Source organism: Rhinoderma darwinii, chromosome 7 (assembly GCF_050947455.1).
Source record: "Rhinoderma darwinii isolate aRhiDar2 chromosome 7, aRhiDar2.hap1, whole genome shotgun sequence".
Lineage (NCBI taxonomy): Eukaryota > Metazoa > Chordata > Amphibia > Anura > Rhinodermatidae > Rhinoderma > Rhinoderma darwinii.
In genome coordinates this window covers 17305275-17329379 of record NC_134693.1, presented here as the reverse complement: position 1 = coordinate 17329379, position 24105 = coordinate 17305275, and the positions used below count along the sequence as shown (strand labels likewise).

General features: G+C 40.5%; 1 protein-coding gene across 1 annotated transcript in view; it reads right to left on the bottom strand.

Annotated features, from left to right (window-relative positions):
- Positions 1-24105, bottom strand: part of ST6GALNAC5 (ST6 N-acetylgalactosaminide alpha-2,6-sialyltransferase 5) — a 110772-nt gene that overhangs the window by 59905 nt on the left and 26762 nt on the right. The window lies entirely within an intron of this gene.

Sequence of the window (24105 nt, the reverse complement as noted above, 5' to 3'; positions counted from 1 at the left end):
ATAATATGCAATCATTAAGTGAACAAATAAAACTGCCTTGAAGCGTTGAAATAATACCGCGTAAGCAACAAACTAGGGAATGAATCTGCATCCCGGGCAGCTGCCGTTCTGTAGGTTCGGGCACCAAATCTGGGATCGGAGGTACAAGCTCCAGGTGCGGATATTCAACTAATGATGATGGGGCATTAAACCACCGCGTCTCTAGTACTGGGGTAATTTGTTAGTGCTTGATTTCTGTGCATTGCAACTAAAGGCAAAATCTAAGACAGGCATGCGGCTCTCCAGATAGACAGCCATTCTTGATGACGCACTCAGCAATAGAGCAGGTCGGACTCCTGTCTAAACTGAACAATTCCTTTAAGCTGCCACATATAAATGCATGAGATATTTATACATCTGACTTTAACTTTTACTGGTCCATTATAGTACTATGGCCGCTAAGTCGCCAGTAATGTCTTTGCCTATAGTAAGCCATAGTTTGGGTATCAGTGTCTACCTGCCGCTGGTGGTCTAGAGGTACTCTAAGCTAAAACCATAATAAATATTTTTTCCATCAGCCGGATATATATATCTGAAAATAAAACAAAACATTGCTCACATCCCGGGATGCAGTCGATGTCGTAAATGTTGTTGTTTTTAAAAAAAATATATAGAAAAAATTCAAAATCTCATTGTATTGTTGTTGGGAGAGGTTAATAAGAAATACAGTAGTCAATACATTTTTGGAAGGGGGTAAGACCTCTGCAGCGCTGGATTTTATGAAAAAGGATAACACAGATTTTTATGAAACTCAAGATCAATAGTACGTGACTGCTCTTCTGGAAGATTAAAGAATGTCTGGAATTAAAATATATTCTGTATTTTTGAGAGCAGCTTTAAAGGTCAGCACCTCGTTCTCCGCCTGAAATAGAAAGAACAGTATTTCCAAGAGATATTTGTTTAAAGGTTCCCTCTGGGACTTCCCTCCTTCTATAGTAACTGCCCCCCTGAGTAGTAATCCAGCGTGGGTCTGTGCTCGGTAACATCTCTATTACTCTTTAAAGTAGTCTACCTGGACTTCACGCTTTCTCACACAGTATAGACAGTGGTCAACTAAGAACAAGTGGTCTTGGTGGGAGATTTATATCTACAAAGATGGGAACAGCAATTGAAGGCCCAGACGAGACATCAACTTCTGGCGTATGCCTTCGAAAACCGGACCTTGCAGCTCAATGATGCCAGTTTTGTGCGGTACGAGGACAACTTTGTACTTCAAAAAAGGGCCACGAACAAAAAATGTTGCTGAGATGACGTGTCTTATTTAAAGTCAACAACCAGTAGCAGTAGAATAACTAGAATACTAAGGCCCCATGCACAAAAATATACGGGAAGGTGTCCGTGTCCAATAGAAATTAATGTGTCAGTATTTTATCCGCAATTATGGATTCGTAATTGCGGATAAAAACTACAGATGGGTGCATCAGGCTTTACCTGAAACCGGGACCATTTTAATAAAGGGGCCAACTAAGAAGAAATTGTATGAAGGTCCACCAGGGCACTGCAACACCAGCCAATACACCTTATCGAGACTGAGGGACGAACATCTTGAGTTGCACTCCATTAGAGGTCATGAAATCTTCTGTACTTGTCTTTTGTGATTTATTTTGACTTTTATTGGAGTGTAACAGTATTGTGCTCGTCAAAAGTCAATGGGGCTAATTTATGAAGTTTTCTACGAAAGTTTTCTGGCGTAGAAAAGTTGCAATAGGGCCCAAACGTCGCAATTGGCCTTTTTTTTTTTACCCCCCTTTGTCACTTTTGTGGGAAGGGAGAATGAGAAAAGTGGGCGGGGCCACACCGGACTGACAAATTTATTATCATTTAAGCCAGAAAACTGGCGTGAATTATAATGGAAATCTAGCCCCGCTCCTAGCTGGCATAAATTCCACTCTACAGAGTGTAGCAAGGTAGGGGCCCATGCTGGGACCCACCACATCAGACTGCCCCCCGACTCCCCCAATGGATAGTTAAGCATGGATGACATTGAAGTGCTGCGTCATATAAAAGGTCCTGCTTGGCATCAGGACCTTGTATGAGCTGCGCTGGAGTGATGAGGAGTCCCCGGGGGTAGAAGAGAAGATGAACGGTGAGGTAAGTATGTGTTTTTAATATTTTTTTTGCTGATGTGGGGGGGAATAGGTGACGCACGGTCGCTTTCGCCTCTTAATGAACGTGTCACAGTTTTGTCCAACTTTTCTTACTAATAAGACTGGCATATGATACACCAGTCCTAATAAATTGCCCTCATTGAGTGGTATAAGTATAATGACCAGTCCTCTGACGTGTAGCCAAGACATTTTCAATAAGTGGAAGGGATAAGACTATACAAGCCACCATGCAATGTTCAAGACCAGGTGCAGTACATCAACAATAATGGTAAATAATTTAGAATAAATTGGCTAATGATGTCTTCATACAGAGTCAACGTACCAGGTTGTCATGGGCCTTTATCAAAACTGTCTCACATCTGTATGTAAGGCTCAGTTAGGGGCGTCCGTCGCAGATTCTGCCAAGAAAAAAATGCCCCAAAAAAATAGAGCAGCATGCTGTGCTATTTCTTCTGGTGAAATAACGGACATCCTCACGGAAACCCGACGGAGATCATTAAAGTCAATAGGTCGCATCAGACGCCCTTAGGCTGGGTTCACACAACCTATTTTCAGACGTAAACGAGGCATATTATGCCTCGTTTTACGTCTGAAAATACGGCTACAATACGTCGGCAAACATCTGCCCATTCATCTGAATGGGTTTGCCGACGTACTGTGCAGACGACCAGTAATTTACGCGTCGTCGTTTGACAGCTGTCAAACGACGACGCGTAAATTGACTGCCTCGGCAAAGAAGTGCAGGGCACATATATACATTATATGCAGGGCACTTATATACATTATATACAGGACACTTCTTTGCAACGTAATTTGAGCCGTTCTTCATTGAACTCAATGAAGAGCAGCTCAAGATTTACAAGCGTCACAGACGCCTCGCATAATACGAGGAGGAGCTTTTACGGCTGAAACGAGGCAGCTGTTTTCTCCTGAAAACAGTCTGTCTTTTCAGCCGTAAAAGCCAGCTAGCGTGTGCACATACCCTGAGTGTACGTGATGCCATGTCTCCAACACTTCCGTTTTTCATTCTTCTTTTCCTACGATGGAACAAAACTTAACGCAGATGTGAACTTTAGCCTAAGGGTATGTGCACACACAGAATCAAAAACGTCTGAAAATACGGAGCTATTTTCAAGAGATAACTGCTCCTGGTTTTCAGCCGTTTTTTAAGCCACTCGCGTTTTTCACGGCGAATTTTGGAGCTGTTTTTCTATGGAGTCAATGAAAAACGGCTCCAAAAACATCAAGAACTTCTTTTTCGCGGCCGTTTTTGAAACCAGCCACGTAAAAAAACGGCCCACCGGAACAGAACACCGTTTTTCCCATTGAAATCAATGGGCAGATGTTTGGAGGCGTTCTGCTTCCGATTGTTCGGCCGTTTTTCGGCCTGAAAAACGTCCGAAAATAAGCCGTGTGAACATACCCCAACAGAAAAACTGTCCTTGTTGCCCATGGTAACCAATCAGAGCTCAGCTTTCACTTCTTAAACTGCTCTGGTGAAATTAAAGCTCCGCTGTAATTGGTTGTGATGGGCAACAAGGCCAGTTTTTCTGTTAGGCTAAAATATTAGAAAATATTGATAAATGAGGCCTATGTGAGATTATTTAGTCTTTCTACTAAGGGTCATCTAGGTCTAAATTGTCCCCAGTGTCCACTAAGCTCACTATTATTGGCATGGCCAGCTTTGTGGTCTACAAAGCTCTTCAAGGACAAAACTCAATGGAGCAGATTAATCAAAATTGTCCTTTTTGCCCATAGCAACCAATCCTGATGCAGTTTTCATTTTTCAAGAGCAGGTTAAGAAATGAAAGCAGAGCTCTGATTGGTTGCTATTGGCAACTAGGAAAATCTTACTATAGACAGTCTTGATAAATTTGCACCATTGTATTCCTGCTCTAGGTTGAAGATTCAAGGATCCGACTTCCCATTAATTGTGACTGAATAATGGAATCTAGACACTTATTAAGATTAAGAACCCTTCAATGTAGTGTATATTCAGGTTATTACTCACAAAGTATGTGATTAATGTGTAGACAAAAAAAAAATCTGCAAATCCCTAGGAGCTCTGCACTTCTTCAATCAAATATCTCCGAAGCTCTTAAAAAAAACACAAAAAAAAAATAAATATTTTTATTGAAATTTCAACTAGATTCCGAAATACCATCTATATCCGGTTACCCTGACGCCATGGGGAATCCTCCCCCCCCCCCCCCCCCCCCGCATATTATATAATGTTGAAGGATATGTGTCTGTGGGATCTCAAATTAACTCCACGTCCAGGCCAGAAAAAAAAAAATCACATCATATATTTAATTTCCAGACAATAATTTAAAATTAACTTCCAGCAACCAGACGTAAAATTATTATTCTACTTGAGCAATGTTTTGGAAAACAACAACTGTCTGGCCCAGCACAATTTAATCAGCAACACAATTAATGACCTTAACCCTTAGATGCTTCCCGCACAGAGACTTCAATTACCCGGCAAACCTATCCTTGAGATTTTCATAGACCAGCCATGGCAATTTTTGATTTAATTTTTAAGTAACAAAATAATAAAATAAAAAAAATATACAGAATTTTTTTTTGAACCTGCGGACGTTGCATCAACTGCCGCCCGCACCTACAGGCCGAGTCATCTGTTAGGCCTAATCCCACGGGTTCAATTAGTGAAGGAAAATTACGTTTGCCATGATCGGTGAAGGTCTATGTACAATATGATGTGGGGTATATTTACGGAGCAAAGTCAAAGCATGTTTGTACATCCATACACAGGCCCTCACATTAAGGGCTCATTAAGACGAGCGTGATTCTCGTCCATGTGCTGTGCGTTGAAACAACGCACAGCACCATTGATTTCAATGGGGCTATTCACACATGCGTGAGTTTTCACTGCATGTCCTATATTGGTGCGTGTCCTATATTGATCACGCACCTAGTTGCCCATTGAAGTCAATGGGTGCGTGAAAAACACGGACAGCATACGGACGCACATTTGTGTGCTGCCCGTGTTTCACGCATCAATTACAATGAAAAAAAAAGGTGCTTGAAAATGCCTTCATTGGGAAGGTGAAACGTTGCCTATATGTTGGGTGAATAAATATTTTGGATTTTTATAATATTGGAGTGCTGCCTCTTTTCCTTTGAATTGCGATTGCACGTATTTGGGGTCTCATGTCAAGTTTCCCCTGAGGATAGCAGCCTCATTGCATGCTACGGTGCAGCTCCTAGACTCTGCTTTTTTTTCTTTATTATTTATTCATAATACATAGCTCTGTACATTGGCACAGTCGAGGTAAAACCACTTGATCGGAGGATCAGAGGGCCGTTGAGTGGGTGCGGGAGCACTATTGTGTGTATCGGAGTAAGGCTAGGGCTACGCGAGCAACCAAGACTGTGGCAACCTGCAGGTCGCAACACGGCCACATTGACTTTTATTACCTTTAATGCAGGCAGGGCGACTCCACAATCTTTGTTTCTGCGACCTGTGTCGCTGGCAAGAGTCACCGTGTAGGCCGAGCCTTACTCAGATGCGCACATAATAGGGCTTCTACACCCACCCAACGGCCCTCTGATCCTCCGATTAAGGTTGTGTTCCTTATCATGTAAGATATGCAAAGCACATTGACTTAGCCTTCAGGTTTTGGGTCAGATGCCCATTCTGAGTCTTCATAGGCGTAAGTTATCACCACGTGAGCCGTCCCAGAACATCAGGTTGGCCCAAGAGGGCTCATATATAATACCACTTAATAATCAGTCAGCTCCACCCCCCCCCCACCCCCAATTAGTGGAACGGAGGTCTATTTAATGAGTGAAGTAGCACCCACAGGATTGTATTTGCTCAAGGTTTTTTGTAGTGACAGATTCATTATGTTTTTGGAATTTGTAAAGAAACCCGAGAAAGTAAAACTCATCATGTGTTGCCCTTAAATAACTCTAATAAGTCTATTAGAAACAAACTGAAGGCAAAGAGCACCAGTTTGCATCAATTTTGTCACAATCAGTACAAGACCGAAAAATATCAATCCAGCTATGTCCTCAGTGGTGTTTTTGTAAAAGTTTTTTACATTTTTTTTGCCAAAAATACATCAATAGGTGACTTTCATTTTTATGGACACAAAAACGTGTTCATACCGCCACATGCTCTTCAACATGAGACAGGAAGTTCTGGGTCTTCCTTGCCCCCTTTTCCATCCATTGTGTCCTGTGTAGAAGGGGAGCTCTATCCACATTAAGATGGGGCAAACCTTGGCCGACAGCTGCAGAGCCAGACAGGAGAGACTTTTTAATGACGATTTGACCACCAGGTGGCATTCTATTATTATGTTACATTCTACCACAGAAACGGTATTCAAAAACATATATGAAGTATATTGTCCCACTAAAATTCTACTATTTCATACTTTTTCCTCCAAAAGACAACGAACATCTCGGCTTAGCAAATCTACAAAGCTCTTGTATTATACGAACGACAAACCGCAAATCCACTTAAATGACAAAGTGTTTGATAGTTCTAAGATTTCAGCAGTAATGATTATATTATCTATCAAACTTGGCAAGTTACACAATCTAAATTCTATTTGAAACACTTTACTTTACAGAATTTTTTTTTTGCGGAGTGTGATCCTTTGCTGAAAAGATATGACCTTGTCCTGCCCTGCCCATCACTACGTGTCCCTGGTGAGGCTTCAGAACAGGGTTTGCACAAATTGTTTAAGACAGGAAAATGAGTATTTGGAATTGGGGCTGTTAAATTTCCACTCAGATACAGCTTGCGATTGTTCCACATCCTGACAGATCCTAAAGAGTCCCCTTGGGGGTTATAAATTAACTTCCAGCACAGTGACGGATAGAGGAAAAAAAGTTCTAAGTGAGCAATGTGTGTTTTATAACATAAGATATATTGATGTCTGCATGAACACGGACTGTCTTGCAACCTTGAGAAAGTCACATCTACAACGGCAAATTTTTGTGGGTCGTTTGGGGGTCCGTCGTGCTGAAGATACTGTAAGCAGTTCTTACAAAATTGGCATTGGAAGTTTGTTTTTTTCCATAATGGCGAGATAGGGGAGAAGAGTGGAGAGGGGAGGGGTCGCTTGCGCAAATCTTTCCCTGTGACATAACATTTTAGAAGTAATGATATGTGACAGTTTGACAACTACCATCATCTCCAGTGTCAAAGCCATAGGAAGCAAAGGCAGCACAAAAGGATCCATTTACTATCGTTCCTCTAAGTGAATTCCTTGCAAGGAAAGGAAATAATGGCTTAACAACAGGGCATGAGGCTCAACCACGTCACAAAACGGATCCTTGGAGTAGAGCGTGGAACTTTTATATAATGTCTTCATGCCCACTGGGACTCTTAAATGGGTTACCTGGTTTATAAAAATAAATGTTTAAATATTTTATAAGGGCATTCTAAGTTAATAGAAGAGGGGGTTACTCATTCGGGACCTCCATAAATTAGCCAGGGAGGCTACAAAAAGCGTTTGTATCTAAAGGACCCAGCAGGTGCTTACGTCACACGGAAAGCGCATTGATTTCAATGGGCAACATGTAATGCTTCATTTCCCCTGTGGTGGCACTGCAGGGGAATTGAACACTTGCAGTCAGGTTTACCAACAGATTACAGCTGATCGCTGCAATGTAGAGAAGCTTAGTTATGACACAGTCATGGAGACTTTGGGGTACCCAAAAAATAGTGAGAAAATGTTGCATTAATGGGAGGGTGACGTTTGTTTAATGCCTGTTTCGCTGAAAATATATTTTTGAATGAGTGCATGTGTCTGATTTACTTTTCTTTGTTTTCTTTTTTACCATATATTTATTAAAACATTTTTATATGTTGATACAGTATAGGGAATGATGTATCAATATTTGGAATTTGTATTTCCATTTGATGTTATTTGAAATTGCTACATTGTTATACGGTTATCCGGCTATAAAAACGGGCTTCTGTGGTGTCAAAGGTCATATCCCGGAAGAAGCCGGTTCAGGTTCGGTTTATGGCTGGATCCAATGTGGACTTATATGGGTTATTAAATATGCCTTATAACCTATGTTTGTGAATATCAAAAAACACTGATTTATTGCCCCGTTATCAGCCGGAGGTTTATTTCACTATGAAAACTTGTAGTTTTTTTTCCTGAAAAGTAAAAACATTGTTTGCCAACATCGGAGAGGAGAATTGTCTATCGGACCGAGTGGCGACTGATCAGAATTGTCAACTATTTCTGTAACCGGAGGAGAAGTCTACATTTTCTCTCTTTGCGTCTAGACACTGGTGGAGTGCAACATTTGTTATTATGTATACAGGCCTAAGATTTCATGAGCTACTTTTACCACATTAGCTGGCCATATACACGAGTTGTGATGTGGTCGACAAATAGACAACTGATTGATCTTCTGATTGTACTATTGGCCAATGCCACCACAAACATACATCAAATATCGTCAGATTCTTCAGAAAGCAGAAACACCCCCCCCCCCCCCCCCACACACACACATACACACAAACACAGATTTTTTTATAATGGTTCATTTGCCAATCATACAAAGAAATTACATGCGGTGACCAAATGGAAAAAAGTCAACAAAGCAGAAATACATTTTGACAGATGATTTAAGGTTGATCAGTCGTTTGCATGAAATATCCCGACCAATCAATGGACAGTAGTCAAGAGAAACAGTTGGCGATTTCCAACTTAATTTTCTACCCAACATCTTTATATTTATTGATTATTTTGCCCAACGTGGCAATCGTTTGGTTTTCTACAATGTTCCTTTTGTCATGTTACCAGCGCACTATAGTTTAATTTTAGCCCAGATTCACACCCAAACTCACCCGTGGTTCTGCCGGGCAAAACTAAGAATCCTAGACAGAATTTGTTATGGCCAAAATACGACGGTATTATGGCCATAACAAACGGCCTTTATTTTTGTTAACCAGTGAAAGTTATTGACAGGAGATCTTAGTAAACCAATATATTCCTTTTATTAAGTAATAAATAATTCCTTAAGTTCCTTAAATAATATTCCGTTTATTAAGGTTGTTTTTCCATCATCATGTTCTGCCATATCGCTTCCGGAAAATGAAGGGACGGAGGTTTCTTCGATATTTTTCCTGCACAACGCTGATCTTGGCCAACTGTATGTGGAGTTCTGTAGTTCTCTGCATAGCGGGTGGCCGGGAGCATCGCTGTGCAGGGGAAATCATCGTTCTGAGGATACTAGAGGTCCAGACATATACCACCACCCTATCCTAGCTATATGCCATCACTTTCTTTAGTGGAAAATCTTGTCAATTGTGTCAATCACTATCTTTTCAAATATACTGAGGAACTTAAAAAGGTAGTCACAACTCCACCCCCTTTTTAAAGGCTAACTTCACCCACACTTTCATAAGTAGCGAAGTGAGAAATTACGATGGACTATACTCCACATCTGATGATTTCTATGCTCTCTCTTTAGACACATGCAGAGATACACACAAATGAAAGTCAATTTTGACAACTTTCTGGAGGGATATCAGATAATTGGTAGCTTTCAAAAGCAATTGCATAATTACATAGATTAACAATGAACAGCGCAATTTCTTACCTTTTTTTTTTTGCCAGAGACCGATTGAGAAGACTTGGGAACACTTAGCAGCACATATAAGCCGCGCTAATGCTTATCATCATGTGAGGCAATTACTGATTCTACAGATCCTTTATGCCATAATAATGGGATTCCGGAGACATCGCGCAGTAATAGTTTTATTCCATATTTATATTTGCAGAAAATCTTTTCCGTACAAAGCAAGTTTCAGAATTATATTATCCATCATAGCACAGTTGGTCCAGAGTATGAGGAAGATAAAAATGGCAAGTGATTCTCTACGCTCATGTAAGACTATTATACAACAAGCCGCACAAGATGGATTATTCCAAGGCATGTCAGCACGATACTGAAGTTCATGATATAATCCATGCCCGGTTGATGGATTGTTTGTCATTTCCCACTTTTGCAGCTTGTTTCAAGACATTCATAGAGGCCAAGAGGACACAGGGTTCACTGAAGTCCATGTTGGTATACTGGTGGACGTGTCCCAACACAAGGGCAGTGCAAGTCTACTCCAGAAGATTTATGTAGATGTTTAGGGACCTTTGGGGAGGTTGAGGTTGGTTACAAATGTTATCATTTTGGTTTAAATGGATGGACAGGTAAATTGATAGGAGATAAAAAGATATGAGCTAGATAGATAGATAAATAGATGAGAGAGAGAGCGAGAGAGCGAGCGAGCGCGCAATAGAGAGAGAAAGCGAGCGAGAGGGAGAAAGCGCGAGCGAGAGGGAGCGCGAGAGAGAGAGAGAGAGAGAGAGAGAGAGAGAGAGAGAGAGAGAGATAGATAGATATATATTAAAATCCATTTGACAATAAGCATTCCCTTTATATAATTACTGGTATACTATGAATGCCGTCAGCTAGCAGTCCCAAGTTACGGAATCTTAACCCTTCTCGTTGACATGGTGCGCACCGACAGCAAGTGAAAGCCATGACTCGTCATACACCGTGAAATCAGAATTTGCTTTAAAAAATAAAAATAAAAAAAACATACACAACAAATGTGACTGTATAATGGTCTTTGAAGTCAACAGCTTTGTTACAATGTTACAATACTATCTCATATATATATATATACACACACACACACACACACAGATAATCAGTGGACAAGTTATAGTATAAGGCTGGATTCACACGAGCATGTTCGGTCCGTAAAGGACAGAACGTATTTCGGCCGCAAGTCCCGGACTGAACACACTGCAGGGAGCCAGGCTCCTAGCATCATAGTTATGTACGACGCTAGGAGTCCCTGCCTCGCTGCGGGACAACTGTCCCGTACTGTAATCATGTTTTCAGTACGGGACAGTAGTTCCACGGAGAGGCAGGGACTCCTAGCGTCGTACATAACTATGATGCTAGGAGCCCGGCTCCCTGCACTGTGTTCAGTCCGGGACTTGCGGCCGAAATACGTTCCATCCATTACGGACGTAACATGCTTGTGTGAACCCAGCCTAAGTTGTGCGATCTTTACTTCCAGTAACAGGAGAGGTTGTATGGACAACTTTAGCGAAAGTTGCAGTAGGGCGCACAAAACCAAATACTGGCAATTATTTGAAAAAATAAATCCCCCATTTAGAAATGATCTTGGTTCTTACATATTTTGTATTTCCATAGAGGACAACCACACGTTTGAGTGTGTTCTAAACTTGTCACCCAGCTTTCCACAGGCCCTGAACAGTATAGGAATCCGCATGATTATGCAGAGTAACATGCCACATGCATCCGATATCTTCCTGTAGTGTCATGTTAGTTTAGGCAGTTCTGTAATTCTAAAACAATATTTAAGAACCAGGAAGCTCAGGATGCACAATGCTACAAATAGGAGAGTGCTGCAGAGCATAAAATTGTGGGAAGACGCCAGAAATTAAATATTTTTTTAAAACCCGATAACATTAATCATTATCCTCCATGAGGATCACCGATAAAATTAGTAGGAATTCCACCAAATACGGAACAGAAGATCCTTATGGGCGCTGTCCCAATATCTGCAGTAATGTGAATCTGTCAGGACTGGATAAGGGGAGATAAATAATGAATGAACATTTCTGTCTTGCTATGAATCATTCTGGGTTACAATCTATTTTACCAGTGGTGGCATTTTGTTTAAAAAATTTAAAGGGGAAGTTCATGTTTAAAGGTGAACATACACATAAGGCTTCGTTCACATCCGCATCGGGACTCTGTTCATGGGTTCCATCGGACCTTTCCATCAGGAGAACCCATGAACGGAATCCAAACGGAAATCCGGTTCAGCTGATGTTCATCTTAGGCTTCGTTCACATCTGCGTCGGGACTCCATCAGGGCAATCCATGAACGAAATCCAAACTGAAACATATGGTTTCCGTTTGCCTCACCATTGATTTCATTGGTGACGGATCCAGTGCAAATGGTTTCCATTTGTCACCATTGTGTAAGGGTTCCGTCTTTTTGACGGAATGAATAGCGCAGTCGACTACGGTATTGATTCCGTTAAAACGACGGAACACTTACACAATGGTGAGAAACGGAAACCATTTGCACCGGATCCGCCACCATTGAAATCAATGGTAATGCAAACGGAAACCATATGTTTCAGTTTGGATTTCGTTCATGGATTCCCCTGACGGAGTCCCGACGCAGATGTGAACGAAGCCTAAGATGAACATCAGCTGAACCTGCCGATTTTAGCGGAACTGACTAAGCATCTAATGTGTATGGAGGTGTCCAGACTCCCCTCCAACGACTGATGACGAGGGAAAGAAGGATCTGCTATAGCCGTAAAAACCTCTTTAACCTCTGGGGACTTGGTACCTATAGTATTAAACCTCTGGGCAAGGTCCAGAGAAGTAGATTTTTGGGACCAGCCGAGGTCACGGACAACATACACAGCGTCCGGAGAAAGTTAAAGTAAGCAAAAGATGTACTTTTTCATTGGAGATGACTGTTAAAGAGTATGTACACTTTTGTAACCCCTTATTTTATTGCTCTAATTCATCTCAAATAAAAAAAATTAAGCAACTGCAAATAAGTTCCGATTAAAAATTTCTCTCCGTTTTGTGTACACATCTCCATTGCATGTCCATATTTATAAACTTTCCTCTACCTTCTATCTAGGTCAGTAAGAAGAGGAGGTAGCAGAGTAACATATGACTGTATAATCAGACCACACAGGGATTGTTTGTAGTCTATAATCATTATGGGTCGAATGGGAGCTGTATACACAAAACGGTAGAATATTTTAATTCCAGACTTTTTGCAAAGTTGCTTAATTATAAGCCAGATAAAAAAAATTGTTTGCAAATGTATACATTTACTTGGTATCTTTAAAATGTACCCCACTAAACACAATATATAAAAAAAAAAGCTAATAGAAGTGCGCAGCATCTAACCTTGGGAATGACCGATAATAAAATGTCAAAAAACAAAAATGAGCAAAATGAATTAACTAAACAACCGGTGAATCATTTTGATGACATTTTAGAGTCTTTGCAACAGCAATAACTGCTATATTAAAGGGGTTTTCCTATCTTAGACATGTACGGCATATCCACTTGATATTCCATAAATGTCTGATACATGCTGGACATTGTCCCACTAGGTGAGCCAGTCGCTGGCCACAGCATCCAGGTGGAGAATTACTGGAGAGCTATTGCGAATTACAGAAACAGCCGAGCTCGCGGTGCTATGCTGCTTGGATATCGCCCATTCACTCCTATGGGAAGCTCGGCTATTTCTGAAATTCCCGGCCACCTCCCCACTGGTTCTCTACCTGAATGTGGTGGCCAGTGGCAAGCTCACCTGGCAGGACAGGGTTGGGGGACCCCCATTTAGGAGATAAGTTTGGGTCCCAGAGGTGGGACCTGCATCTATCGGACATCCATTCTTTGGATATGCCATAAATGTCAAAGGTAGGAATACCCCTTTAAGTGAACAGTGGTACGTCTGAGCACTGCGCCGGAATTTTAATTACTGCTAGTTCTGTGTTGCGGATTATGATCCCTCATCTCGCTGTCGGTAAACTGTCTCCAAATGCACATCCTGATTTTATGGAGCTGAAATTTTCAACATTTTCCGTCTGTTTCATTTGCAACATTAGACGGAAAATAAAAGAAAGATCTGCACAAGCCCAAACAACCCGGCTCACACAGAATGTTACGAGAAATCACTCTAACAAATGACACCCACAGATTGTTCCCTGAAGTCCCAAACGATCAGCTGTAATCTTAAGGAGATTTGGCAGCAAGTGTTCAATTTCCCTGCAGCACCACCACAGGAGAAATTAAGTATTACACTGCACCCTTTGAAATCAAAGCACTATCTATGCAATGCACATGTCAGACCTCCACAGAACGCGGCCCCTTCATTGTTTATCCACACACAGTGACGTCCATGTGATGTGGATGCGCCTGGTACTTCAGCTCAGGCCTGTTCTCCTCAATGATCCGAGCTGCAGTACTAGACACAGTTACACTTGTACGGACTCTCTGTGCCTGGATACATAATGAAGTTGCTGCAGCCCTTCATTCTGCTGAATCAAGGGGATCCCAAGGGTCGGACTCTATCCGATCCTAAAGATAAACCATAAAGTGAAAATCCCTGAAAAAACTTTTTAATCCAATATCCAGTAATCCAGAAAATCTGATAATCCGGCAATTGTTTCCGGAACAGAACTGCAATATATTGTGGAATTTCACAATACCAGGAGCAGTAGACGGATCAAAGAGAACCCATTAGGAAATTCTTTAGATTTTGTCTTAACATTTTATTTCAGTTTTTTCTTTAAGGGCATTCTCTGACCATTCTTATAATCCAGAATATCGGATTGAATATCTACATACCACCATTTGTACAAAATTGCTTATTAAAATGATTTTCCAGGAATACACATTGATCAATTTGTGATCAGTGGAGGTTCAAACCCAGGGAATCCAGTCGATCAGCAGCGTATTAGCCCCTTTAATGTTTTTCTGCTGAGGTCGCACCCCCCACCGATCTACGGACAGGTTCCCCAGAAGAGCTGTGATTTATATGTAAGAGAAGTAAGGCAATGTTCACATTTGTAAATCCAGTCAGATTTAATGGCAAGAATAGTGTTGCATGCAGCGCTTTTATACTTGTCAAAACAACGAACACCACACCGGGACCCTGATGGACCCCATTGTAAGTCACTGGGGGCCATCACACACCAGTGGTATCTGTCGTATGACGGATCCAGCTCTGCGTTGTGGCTCTTATTATAAATGTCATCCATGCCACAGATGTGAACAGCCCCATAAGTATAATGCTGATAACATTGATTTATGGATGAGGACGGATACAGACAGAAGTAAAGCCGGGTTCACATGTGCGTTCGGTGTTTTCGTTGCTCTGCCGTCATAAGAGCAGAACAACAAAAATACCGGAAGCTCGGATTCTGTTGCATCACGGAAACCATCGGCGCTCTACATAACCCATTGACTTTATTGGGTTCCGTCAGGTCTCGGTCATGGTTTCCATCATTTTGCCGTATATATTTTGCCATTTTGTCCGGCAAAAACAACTAAATCTGTGACGGAAGCTCCAACGCAGATGTGAACAGCCCCTAAGACCTGAGATGCTGTTTACAGATCCATAACAGTGGAGATCATGAAAGTATCTTCCCACCTCCCCAGCAGATGTTTTGAACAGAGATGAAGCCATTGGTCTTGCGTCCCTGACCTCATCATTTAAAACGGTTTATTACATATGGCAACCTTGGTGCGCACAGAGCCAGTTACCCAGAAAGCCCTCAGTTAGGTTAATGTAGCGTGTCAATATTAGTTGCACCATGTGTTAGTTAATTTCTATCTGGTCCAATCTGTCAGCTGCATTAACTTGGTTTTGTGTCATAGAGTCGAACTGAACAGGTTACAACTACTCTACCACGCCATAGGTAAGCAACACAGACGTGTCACTCATTAAGACTCCACATTCTGTGATGAAATAGACACAATCCTGAAGGAAGAGAACATGAACGGGAGACTAGAGGTGTTGAGTTGTAAGATATGGGGTTCGTATTCCCGAGAGAATGGGTCTATTGGATTTTTGTAATGTATTTACTTTGTATTGTGTCTTTAAGTGCTGTCGTATGGCTACATTGCATTTTGGAGTTGTAGCTGTGTGTTGTATTTTCCCCCTAGGTAGGTGGCACTTGTGTCTTGGATGCCAAGATCTGGCAGCATGGGAAAGGACTACATGGACAGGGACAGGGTGTCTGACAACGAAGACGTCTTGTGCAATGGTTGTTGTTGGCGTTTATATAAATAAAGATGTTACTTAAACATTGGGGCCGGGATGTATGCCGCGGGTGCCATCATAGGCTGTGATCGTAAAGATCTGTAACAGGGTGATAAAGAATGCACGTGCGTGTGGTTAGAGGAGGAACGTAAAAGAAGACATTCAAGATTGTCAAATTGAAGAGCGACTTAGAAATAGCCGGGTCTCATACAATAGGTATATAAGGGCCTTCTTAGCAGTCAGCCACCACATTTCACAAAGGAGGCGATAGGCCCGAACTACAGACAGCCACCATCTTGAGGCCTACTAGCTCGACACACACTTGGCCCTAACGCCGCCGGTCACACGGAAAAACATGCCAGCTATCTTGCCAGTCTGCTCCACCTGTATATAGCTGTAACCACGTGATTTACCTCCTAAACCGAGAAGAATGTCTAGAATATTTGTGGCCGAATGCACCATCAGCAATGGCAAACGAAACGTACATATTGTAAAGCTGAAAGTAAAAGATAAAGTTGACGTGCTGATTTCCTAATTTCATCTTTTTCCGTGGCTTTTCTGCGGGCGCTTCACCATCACACTACAATCACCCCACATAACATCAAGACTGTCTTGCAGTGACACTTAATGTCTGTGTCCACCTTCGCAACCATTTTTGTTTATTGTTCAAATGAAGCTACTTTGCAAATAGTCTTCTAGTTACTATGCATCTCCATAGTAACAGGCAACAACCAAACTCTGTGCGGTCATACGTCCACGATCCTGCAGTCATACTTCCATCTGTCCCCTAACTTTTGCTGACATTTAGTAGGTTAGCTGGGCACAGGGGACAAATGGAAAAGAGTTGGACTGCAGGATCAGACTACACAGAGTTTGTTTGTTGTCTGTTACCAGGGAGACGCATAGGACTGCGTAGAAGCAGTCGAAAGAAAGCCATAGGAAATTTTGTTATTCAAGACTATTTTTACAGTTACTTTAGTTTTAATTTTAAACGCACAAGGGGAAGCTGCAGCTAGCGACACATTTCCACTGCAGTGACCCCTGCGACTTTTTGATGTTTTCTGCCACTCACGTTTTTTTTTTCAAAAAGGGGCGGCTTAGCAAGAAGGAGCGGCCCGAGAGATTTACTACAGTTTACACCAGATAACCGGCATCAATTAAAGCGAAAACCTTGAGTAGATTGACTATGTGGCGCATAGACAGCCGGAGATGCCTCTTAATAAATTTGTTGCATCTTAATCCTGGGGGCTCTAAGTTAAACGACAAAACAAAAACAAAAAAAGATAATTGGACAAAACCAGCACACTCTAGGTAAAGTAAATTAGTATCAAAAGAAATACAAAAATATTTATTAACTAAAAGTTAATCTGTAATAGATACAGTTTCCTTCAATGAAATATAACACTCAAAACCCAAGGAATAAGGATCTATTATGACAATTGAATTGGTTAAAAAAAAAACACAAAAGGTCAGCTGAAAAGATGGATATATCACAATAGATACTAAGCTCTACATTAAGCCCGGCGTATGAAACAACAGTCTTAGTAAATCTATCCCACAGAGTTAAAGAATAAAATTCTGTATGAATTAAGTCACCACTAGGGGGAGCTAAGGAGGTCACTGCATACTTGTTATACATTGAACTCCATAATAAAACAGTATGCACTGAGCTCCTAAGCTCCCCCTAGTGGTGGCTTAAGGCAGAACTTTATCATTTAACTCTATGTTTATGCAGGGGATTTAGAGAGTTCTGTATCACAAAAAAAAGCAAAGATCTGACCGCTATAAAGATATATTAAGAATAATCAGTGCGCAATGTTGGATATAAAAACTAAATTGTGTTGAAAAGTTGGAATCTGTTGCACCAGGACTTGTTCATCAGTTACAGTAAATGTTCATTTGGCCACACTAGTAGTCACAGGTTCACATACCGAACCTTCTCTGACCACGGCAATTCATTTTCATCATTGATTTATATACATAGCATTTCTTGTTGTTACACCTTACTAATCTAGTTTTTTGTAAAATGTATGAACTATTCTAAAGGGTTCACAAACTTTCTAGCGCCACAGAGTATACATATGAGATGCACAGGCCGGCCAATAGATTCAACTAAGAATTATTTCAGAAATCCAGCTCGAGCCTTTACTATAAATGAGCTGAGAAGAAGATTTCTTTATGCCGTTCCAGATACTTTTGGCAGTGCTGCACAGAACAAAGACCTGAGCGCAGTCGTCTGGAATATAAAGGTCTAAAAATAAGCTCCACATTGTCGGCTTGGACGTAGATTTCTTGCCTTAAGTGTTACCTTCATTCAATAAATACAAGTTAGCCGGGTAAACATATCACCTGACTCTCTCCTCTTTGGATAATACACTTAAAATTGATGTTCGGTGTCAACCTAATTACTATTATTCTGTTTGCTGCTGACCTTAGTGTCGCCAAGGGCAGAATACGGCACATTCTCATTCAGCATCGCAGCCAAGGCTCGCGGAATACTTTCTATTATATTTAGATGGAGACGGAGGTAATAACAAGTTCTAAATAGAAAAAACACAGAGGAGCCAATAAACCTATTGAGACACAATGTCCATGTAACGTAATTGTATTGGAAGCGCTATGACCGCATCATTCATTGGGCGGGATATAGAAATATGCAGATCATTATGCCCTAATAGCCCCATCAAACTCCTATCATGTTAGAATGGCGCCGTAATAAGCGCTACTTTCTCCTGTATTGCATATAGGCATTTGTATCGCCCAGATTGGAACACTACGCTTGTGCGGTCTACGCCTACAAATTGCTGCCACCATAATATTAGATTGAATATGCTCAGGAGAAACCACAGTTACGTTTTGAAACACTCAATGTGAAAACGCATCTGACCAAGACTTTAACCCCTTAAGGACCAGCCAATTTTGGCCTTGAGAACAGAACGTTTTTTTTATTTTTTCCTCTTTGCATCCTGGGCTCATAACTTTATTTTATTTTTTATTCGACGTAGCTGTATGAGACTTAGTTTTTTGCCGGACGAGTTGTACTCTATGTAGGTGCCCTTTTTTGGTACATTTACATTATTGTTTAATTTATATACATTTTTATTTGGGCAAAAATGCCCAAAAAAAAACAAACGGTTCCGAGGCAGTTTTCATAATTATTTTTTGTACAGCATACACCGATCATCATAAATGACCATATACATTTGTTGTGCAGGTTGTTACGGTCATGATACCAAATATGGGTATATCATTTTGGGACTTGTATTTAATAAAGTTTATTTAGCGTAAAAAAAAAAACAAATTGCATTTGTGTGTATTTTATTTACGGATTTTTTTATTTTATTTAGCATGACTTTTTTTTAAATTAATTTTATATATATATATTTTTTAATCCCATTCGGGATTTTTAGTTTGAATTTTTATTTTTTATCTTTAATGTACTGACATATATCTATATGCCAGTACATTAGCCTGTATACGGATAGTACACAGCCAGTTGTTAGGGCATACCTAAATATATGGTCACACAGCCCTGGGGTCCTTCAATGGACCCTAGGCGGTGTGTTCTTACAAATTTTATACCTGGATGTCACAGGGATTCCCTGTGATGCGATCAAAGGGGGGTCCCCCTCCTCATTTTCCTTTGAATCAGCTTTTTTTTTTTTTTATCAAATCTTTGTTTTATTGAAGATATATAACAAGATATACAACAAAAGAACATTCGTACATAGATCATGGGGAACCGTAGAAAAAACTTACGGCACGCAGGCCGAAGTTCTTTTCAATAATGACAATGCAGGATGAGAAACAATAAAGTAGAAACATTAGTAACTATAAACAGGTTACCCGTGTCATAACATGAGAAAATTAAGTCAAGAAGGTGATACAAGAGAGAAGCCTGATGTCATACAGAGTTTGAGAGAAAAGGAGTAGCGTTAGGGCCTTCCCATGTGGAGGGATTCTGTGCAATCGTAAGGTAAACAACTTCAGCCACCCCCCAAATATCATGAGGGGTAAGGGGAAACATAGGATGGGGAGGGATTAGAGGCATGGAAAGTCAACCACGGTGTCCACACCTTCAGATAGCCATCATGCTTTCTTAGCTCCCAGCTCAAGAGCTCCTCCATTCTGCCAACAGAGTCCATCTTATCTAACCACTCACAGAAAGTCGGGGGTGCGATCGATTTCCAGTGGAGTGGAATCAGTAGTTTGGCCACTGTAATCATTTGCGTTATCAGATCATTACGTTTCGGGTGGAAGTCTTGTGATGGAGCCCAGAGGAGGACAATTGGAGCCCCAAGGGGGAGGGTTTGTTTCGTAACTCTCTGAATTGTGTCAGCCACTTTATCCCAAAAGGGCTTGATTAAGGGGCAGTCCCACCAGATATGGGATAGGTTACCCACGTCAGCATTACATCTCCAACACTGGTTGGATGGGATCAAATTAATTTTGTACAGAAAATCTGGAGTTCTGTACCACCTGGTTGTGGTCTTAAAGGAGTTCTCCTGAATTTTAACACATCTAGAGAAGCCGAATATGTGCTTTAGAATAAAAGCCGTATCTTCTCTACTGAAGGTGACTTCTAGTTCCTTCTCCCAGGCTAGTAAAAAACTAGGCTTGGCAGCCTTTGAATCAGCTTTGATGGCGGCATTCAAGGGGTTAATGGTGAAGATCAGAGGCTTCTTTGACCTCCGCCGTTATAGCAGAGCTGTGGCTGGGTATCACAGCCATTACCCCGCTCTTGATGGTGTGAGCACACTTGCTGTGCCCGGGCAATCAGCATGACATACTTGTCATGACGAGGCAACGTCCAGTCGATCATTACGAGCATAGACGTCAAGCGTCGCTAATCAGTTAAAGGGGCGTCTGGAAAGAAACGTACACAGCGCCACATAGTGCAAGATAAACCTGATAGGTAGGGGAATTCGTAGTAATGGTAAGTTATTGCATCACCTAGGGTAGTTTGTACTGCCAGGTACAACTTCAGGATGTAGGCAGTGGTAAACAAGGTTGCAGCTTTCAATATCCAGATGCCGGCATCAAATATATTGTGCCGCGAGAAATAGCAATTTTAAAAGGTATATATTTTTGAAAAAATATATATATTAAAAGTGGATATAGGAAAGCGCTACTCAAAGGAAGGATAGGCAGAGTGATAATAATGGGTGGATTTATTTTGCAAAGAAGGGCAACGCGTTTCAACACAGAACCTGCGTCTTCATCAGGCCAAAAAAGCCTGGGATCCTCATCAATTAAATCACAGCAGAGAGCAGATAGAAAGAGTGGGGCAAACTGAGTAAAACACTGGCACACATGCCGTGCGCAACATGTATGAAGAATTTTAGACACTTTTAGCACCGCACTAAAAAAGTAGGTGTGGTGTAAAGCAAATAGAGGTGGGGTTTAAAGAAAAGGAGTGTGTCTGTAAGGTGCCAAATTGCACCAAAATTTTACTACCAAAAAATGGTCTAAAGTAAACCAACCAAGGGGTGGCGTAAAGTTAGACAAAAAGTAACTAACATGTCTAGTAAATTCGCGCCAAATTCATCATACAGCGATGTCACTATAAAACATTTGGTGCAATTTCTGCCTACCTGGTCTACTTTTAAGCTGTATAAAATTGAGTATTGATAAATCTGCCCCAGTATCTCGAATTCCTGGAAGACCCAGGACCCATTGATTTCTGTTGAAACGGTGTAATGCTCAATTTCTCCTGTGTTGGTGCTGCAGGGAAATTGAACACTTACTGCCAGGTTTTCCCAGATTACAGCTGATCGCTAGGGTCCCAACAGCAGGACACCCCATACTCAGCTTATTTTCAGGAGATCCTGCTAAGAAAAAAGGATTGAATAAAGTGGACAACCCCTTTAAGAATGGATATAATTTAGGAAAACTATTGCTACCAATTATTTCTATCGGAAATAAAATTTCTCTCATAAAATTATTCTGAAGTAATGAACTTTATGACTCTACAGCAGACAATTTACTACGTTTTTTCCAGTCTTTGACTTGCGCGGACACAGACAGACCGGGTTCATGGACCTAAAAAGATATTTTGTGCTGGGATTACTGATTAAATTGTACTAATGGTTTTGTGCGGCCTGATCTTTATGATACATTTTATTACTGTGTGTGGGAATACCTTTGCTACCATGGCAATTTATGTCATCCCTAAAAAAGAGAAGATTCTGTTAAGGCTCTCGCATAAAGCTGACTTGTGTTTCAATCTTTTGTGGTCTGCACCGGATTACGTGAGATGGAATAACGAGATAATACTCATCTGAGCCAAGAGGTAAAAAAATACAGCAAAGGTTTCCACCATCCAGAATCATCTCAGCCCGTGCGTCATGTGTTGATTCATCATCCTTTTATTAAATTTCATATCACTACTAAATACCTATTTATACGGGTTTGTAATTTGAACAGATCCACAACTAATAAAATATTTTATTGTCTTAAATCTTAAACTTGAATAACATGGTGCCGCTGCAATTGGATATGGGGCAACTTTCTAACATACACGCCATTGTAATTCTGAATTTTCGACCCCATGACAAGGGGAATGGTAACATTCAGTTGTTAATTTATTCATACATTTCTAGGAGGAATAACAGAGGAATAAGGCAATGTAGAGCTCAAAGAAAACATGTTCCAGAATTGTTATTTAATAGGGAATACAAGTACTGTATGTACTAAAAGAGTATAGAGTGCTATGGACCTGGTATAACCTGGGCATCTTCTGCTATATAATTACATAAGTTATACATCTTCTTGTATATAGTGATATGGAGCATGCTGGTATAACCTGGGTATCTCCTATATATAAATTATATATGTACAGCTGGTATAAGTTATACATCTTCTTGTATATAGTGATATGGAGCATGCTGGTATAACCCGGGTATCTTCTGTATATAATTATATATGTACAGCTGGTATAAGTTATACATCTTCTTGTATATAGTGATACGGAGCATGCTGGTATAACCTGGACATCTTCTGTATGTAATTATATATGTACAGCTGGTATAAGTTATACATCTTCTTGTATATAGTGATATGGAGCATGCTGGTATAACCTGGGTATCTTCTGTATATAATTATATATGTACAGCTGGTATATGTTATACATCTTCTTGTATATAGTGATATGGAGCATGCTGGTATAACCTGGGTATCTCCTGCATATAATTATATATGTACAGCTGGTATAAGTTATACATCTTCTTGTATATAGTGATATGGAGCATGCTGGTATAACCTGGGTATCTTCTGTATATAATTATATATGTACAGCTGGTATAAGTTACACATCTTCTGGTATATAGTGATATGGAGCATGCTGGTATAACCTGGGTATCTTCTGTATATAATTATATATGTGCAGCTGGTATAAGTTATACATCTTCTTGTATATAGTGATATGGAGCATGCTGGTATAACCTGGGTATCTCCTGCATATAATTATATATGTACAGCTGGTATAAGTTATACATCTTCTTGTATATAGTGATATGGGGCATGCTGGTATAACCTGGGTATCTTCTGTATATAATTATATATGTACAGCTGGTATAAGTTATACATCTTCTTGTATATAGTGATATGGAGCATGCTGGTATAACCTGGGTATCTTCTGTATATAATTATATATGTACAGCTGGTATAAGTTATACATCTTCTTGTATACAGTGATATGGAGCATGCTGGTATAACCTGGGGATCTTCTGTATATAATTATATATGTACAGCTGGTATAAGTTATATATCTTCTTATATATAGTGATATGGAGCATGCTGGTATAACCTGGGTATCTTCTGTAGATAATTATATATGTACAGCTGGTATAAGTTATACATCTTCTTGTATATAGTGATACGGAGCATGCTGGTATAACCTGGGCATCTTCTGTATATAATTATATATGTACAGCTGGTATAAGTTATACATCTTCTTGTATATAGTGATACGGAGCATGCTGGTATAACCTGGACATCTTCTGTATGTAATTATATATGTACAGCTGGTATAAGTTATACATCTTCTTGTATATAGTGATACGGAGCATGCTGGTATAACCTGGGTATCTTCTGTATATAATTATATATGTACAG